This window comes from Argentina silus, assembly GCF_951799395.1.
Source record: "Argentina silus genome assembly, chromosome: 11".
In the NCBI taxonomy this organism is placed as follows: domain Eukaryota; kingdom Metazoa; phylum Chordata; class Actinopteri; order Argentiniformes; family Argentinidae; genus Argentina; species Argentina silus.
The window spans coordinates 16,148,795-16,154,794 of record NC_139665.1 but is presented as its reverse complement, the minus strand read 5'-3'; positions in this window follow the sequence as shown (position 1 = coordinate 16,154,794).

Below are 6,000 nucleotides of genomic sequence, written 5' to 3'. Positions count from 1 at the left end.
ACTGATCTTTGTCAGTGAGTATACTGTACAGCAAATGGTCAAAACGACAACCTGGGGGTGCTTAGTGGCGTAGCACACTAATGCGCTTACCACGTAATCGCAAGATTCCTGGTTCGATTCCGACTCTCGACCTATCTTGCATGTCATCCCTCCTCTCTCTCCCATCCTTCCTGTCAATCTCTACTGTCTCTATCCCAATAAAGCAGAAATGCCCAAAAAATATATATAAAAAAAAAGAAAAAAGAAAAAAGACAACCTGAAGTATATATATACACAGTACCAGCCAAAAGTTTGGACACACCTTCTCATTCAGTGGTATTTCTTTATTTTTTTATTATTTTCTACATTGTAGATTAATATTGAAGACATCAAAACTATGAGGGAACATACGGAATTATGTAGTAAACAAAAAAGTGTTAAACAAACCAGAATATGGTTTATATTTTAGATTCTTCAAAGTAGCCACCTTTTGCTTTGATGACAGCTTTGCACACTCTTGGCAAAGTGTGTCCAAACTTTTGACTGGTACTGTACAACTCACCGAACACTTTATTAGGAACACTATACTAATACTGGGTAGGGCCTCCTTTTGCTCTCAAAACAGCCTCAATTCTTTGTGGCATTGATGCACATGGTCAGCGACAATAATGAAATAGGCTGTGGCATTCAAGCGATGATTGATTGGTATTAATGGGCCCAAAGTGTGCCAAGAAAACATTCCCCACACCATTACACCACCTCCACCAGGAGAAGGTGTATAGGTGTTCCTAATAAAGTTCTCGGTGAATGTATACATATATATAGCAATTTAGTTCAATAAATCAAGTTAGCTACAAAGTTGACATGCATTCATCGTCCTTTATTGTATGGTTTTTGAACAGCCCTACACAATGAAGGATTGGGGGTTATTTGTGTGCTACAGTCACAGACCCTAGACTTTCACGCTAATATCTGGAGACTCCTACGGAGCATTCACACTCCCCCCTGGCAATGTGTCATTGTGTCATGTGTCATGCAGTACACTCACCCTTCACACACACACACACACACACACACACACACACACACACACACACACACACACACACACACACACACACACACACACACACACACACACACACACACACACATCCTTCATACACATATTCACCCTTCACACTCGCCTGGAAGACTAACAGCCTCTAACACATACCCACAGACCCACTCCTCACACTCAACCACAGCTCAGACACATGCACTACAAACTGGTCCCTCACTCACTCAAACACACACACACACACACACACACACACACACACACACACACACACACACACACACACGTAAATAACAATAAACCTCTCAAAATGATGTGAACATGGCATCTTAGTCATTAAAGCTTCTGTAATTCAGACTTCCTGTTCTTGTCTACCGCCTTGGTCGTCTGACCTTCGATATTCCGTTCACTTCTCGTCCTCATGAATGAATAAATGAAACTATGAAAGCCCATTCAGAACTGCTGCTGGGGCTGGAGTGGAAGATAAGAGTTCTTATTCAAAAGCATGTGCTGCATGCGGGGCGGGGGCGGGGGTGGTGGTGGTGGGGTGCTCTGAGTTGAAACTGACTACTTCTATGACTTCCCATTGGGTTCTTGAAAGTCATTTGAAGTGCTTTAGAGAAGGGCCGGGGAAGCTGTGAGAGGAAGCTGTGTTAAAAGGTGAACTCTGTGTCAGGGTTAGAACGATTTCCTTCAATTCCAGGAGTGAATTGAGGGGTGCATTAATTACTTTATTGTATCTGGGTGTACTGTGTCAGCAACTTAACTGTGTGTATTCTTTATATTCTTCTGTACATTGAAAATAAAAAGCTTTAGAATTTGGAATTGAATTGGAGTTTTAAAGGGACAATCTGGGATTGGTACATACATTTTTTGGACTTTTAAATTAATTATATACAGTACCAGTCAAAAGACTTCTCATTCAATGGTTTTTCTTTATTTTTATTATTTTCTACATTGTAGATTAATATTGAAGACATCAAAACTATGAAGGAACACATATTGAATTATGTAGTAAACAAAAAAGTGTTAAACAAACCAGAATATGTATAATATATTTTAGATTTTTCAAAGTAGCCACCTTTTGCTTTGATTACAGCTTTGCACACTCTTGGCAAGGTGTGTCCAAACTTTTGACTGGTACTGTATAGCCATTGATTCTTGAAGAATATAACTTATAAATGCCTCAGGAGATTAGTTCAATTATTCTACCCCATCAGAACCCAAAATATAAGCTTAAACTCCATTATTTTTAAACAATGTAGTTGTAAACAAACACTTTACAGTATAACTTCAAAACATTAAAACTATCATAAGAGCTAAAATATTAATCAAATACACTCTTAAAAGGTGGAGGTTAAAAATAAAGACTTATGCAAGCATATTAAACAGATGTGGCTTTCCAAAACAACCCTTGTGGTGGCTCTGATCTAAACTTGAGGTTGAATTAGTTATTGTAGACAATCAAGGGTCTTCTTACCGGAGTGTCTCTAATCAATTGTCAAACAGCGCAAAAGATGAAGGTAAAATAAATCAAAAACAGAGTACTTCTGTTTATACTTGTGGCACCTCAAAAGTGTTGTACACAACTTATACAGCACAACTACAACTACTTCAAAACCTCAAGAAGACATAAACAGCTTTTCATATGTTAAGACACTGCAGCGGTATACAGACTGAAGAGGAGAGGTGAGGTAGGCTGGACAATAGCCACAGACAATGGCCCCCTGAAGGCCCCATGAGTTTGTGCATGTGAGATTAGATAACAAGTGGATCAAAATGCTGAGCTCTCTAATGGCTCACACCCACACCTGCAATTGCTCGATGCCCAGCCCTAACAACACACTGGACTTCTCCCTTTGTCTGCTTGTCACCTGTGTGTGTGTGTGTGTGTGTGTGTGTGTGTGTGTGTGTGAGTGTGTGTGTGTGTGTGCAGATACGCGCGTGTGTATGTGAGTGTGAATGTGTGTATGTGCACGCGCGTGTGTGTGTGTGGGTGCGAGTGTGTGTGTGTGTGTGTGTGTGTGTATGTGTTTGCATGCGTGCGTGTGTGTGTGTGTGTGTGTGTGTGTGTTTGCGTGCGTGTGTGTGTGTGTGTGTGTCTGTCTGTGTGTGGGTGTGGGTGCCGGGGGTGGACACTACCTAATGTATTCCACTGTAATTGAATTCATTAGGCATTCTGTCCTGCCATTGTGGTGCTGTCTGAGTGGGAACAGAAGGTCTGCCGCTTCCATTCTCTCTGTCTGTCTGTCTGTCTCTCTCTCTCCACCCCTGCAGCTCTTGTCTCTCTCACAGCAACACATCAGACGACGCCTAGCCCCTGGGATCAATTAGCGGGCGGCGTAATGAGGAGTGGGCATGTCTGGGTCTGTGGTCTGATCTGTCAACACTCTCTTGACCTGAACAGGCCATGACTCAGAGCCAGGGTACAGAACAGCACCCACTGGACAGAGGAGGAAGATGAAGAATAAGAGGAGGAGGAGGAAGATGAAGAATAAGAGGAGGAGGAAGATGAAGAAGAAGAGGAGGAGGAGGAGGAGGAGGAGGAAAACTGAACATCTGATAAAGGAACTAATAAAGGTCAGGGCAAGACGCATTAGGTAAGTCCTGGGTCCTGGGCAAAGGGAACTCCTGAACTTGAGGTGATTAGATAGCAATCACTAAAGCACTGGAGAGGGCAGGCAACAAGTGAGAGTGATCAGTTCATCAGTCTGGCAGTCAACAATATACTCATTCACTTCACAATCAGCGAACAACAATCAGGTTAGGTTTGAATAGTGACAATCATTAATCAACTGAAGATGAGGCTGAGGGTTTGGTTGACACACCTCTGATTTGAGGATCCCCTTGCACATTGTCGATCGCTCAAATTAATTTGTAAAATAAAAGTAAAGGCTACTCCCTCACATTACCTAGGCTCTGATCATGATGATCTAGGATGGGTTAGATACATTATGATAGGGCAAGGGGCCAGAGATGGGGTCAGGTCCCTAAACCAGGAAGAAGGTGGGGGTGCCCAACGTAGATCATTTTTTACATTTTAGGGGTGGGCTAACATTAATTCTTCAATTCTTATGGGTGGAACCTGATTCATAATGGGTGACACAGGGCTGAGGCCAGATTGGAGATTGGGGGGTGACATAGTTTTAGTGTACGTACATCAGAATGGTGACCTGTTTGATGCTGTGGCGTCCTTACGTGTAATACACTTTCTGTTTCAACAATCATATTCTCACCAGGACTTCCGTCCACAGTGAGAATCTGTTCACTTCTTTCTTTGTCCATTATTTTGTGTGGTCTTTTTGACAGGCTGGTGTCACAAATCGAGCTGAGAAACTGAATAGAGAATAGTCGACAGCAACAGATATACAGTAGCCCATCCAATTGTAACCCACAGTTTCACAGCTTCCCACAGACTCATAACACATACGCACAATGGCTGTCAGATTACACTAAAAATATCCAACATAAACAGCAGTTATGTTTAAACGTTCTTGAAGACTCCTCTGATATCATCTTGTTACCAGATATAGTAACCATGGCATGGTAACCATGGATGCATCTGTCCCAACTGTCAACCCCCCTGAAGGTCCATGAAGCATATATGATGATGTCACATCTACGTCTGTGTGTAGGCGCTGAACATGCAAAGGGTCATGCCAAGCAAAAAATAAGCTTCCAGGACTATGAAACACATCTCACATTATACACTATTGGAGGTTTTACTTTATTTCAACCAGGTACAGTATGAGCATATTTTGTCTTATGTTTTGTCGTCTTTTTTGCTCTCATGGAAATGTATCACTTTTTATAAATAAGTGACATCCATTACCACCTCCATTCAAGAAGATATATGAAAGGATTTTTCGAAAAACAAGAAAACAAGAAAACAACAACATCAACTACAGAAATAAAAGCAGCGGTTGGTCACCTTCATTTCCCATTAATGCGGAGATACAAGCCGGCCAATGGTGGAGGAAGATTGCTTCCGCTTTGAAACAACTGATTATGAGGTTACAGGCAGAGAAAGTGCACGGGAACACAAACGTTACTTACACAAGCTTTGCGGAAATGGCTGCTGGTGTTATTGTGGCAGGAAAGTCTTATACAACCATAGCCCCATATTCATACATAGAATCTAGTCTACTTTATCAAATCAAATGCATGAGTCTGGAGCAGCGCATGTTCAGTATAAGCCAGATGTACTTACTTACTTAGTCAGACCCCTGTTCAATCAAACACCACACATTTCTGGTGGGAATGAAAATCTTCTCACACTGCAGGACTTTGTGAACTCAAAAGAACAATGTTGACAGGGATAAATGAAGAGGTACTGTGCAGGTGTGGAACATTCAGATGTGGCCCACGGTGTGCTTTACACAGCAAGCAGACACACTTTCAACCTTCTGAGGAAGACAAACATATTCGATGTACAGTACTGTCAGTAAGACACATTTATAGATCATATTTGGTAAGGGATTCACTGAGATGTGAAACATATTAAATCCTACCTTTCAGTGCCATTGATAAGATCACTTTAACCCAAAATGGAGGGTGCATATTTATAGAGTTGATGACATTATTGTTTTCACTCATTCACCCCAAAAAGAACTTTGAGAGGAAAATACAGACACATGGTTAATGGACCGGGACTTTCATGAAAAAGCATGAATATGTATAAATTATTGAGTGGGCCATATTGAAATAAATGGTACTAATACCATGCTTGACATAGAAAATGCTGTTAGGCGGTGGTGCATACTATTGTCAATCACTACAGTGAAATGTGCAGCACTCTGGATCACCACAACTTGAAAGCTTTTCATGCCACGCTTCCCAAAGTAACAGACCACAAAGTGGTCAGGGTCAGTTATCAAGGCAGATTTATATAACTCCTTTGTTTTTTGCATTAGGACAATAGACTAAAGCACTAGGCCTTGCGATTTCTGTACCATTGAACA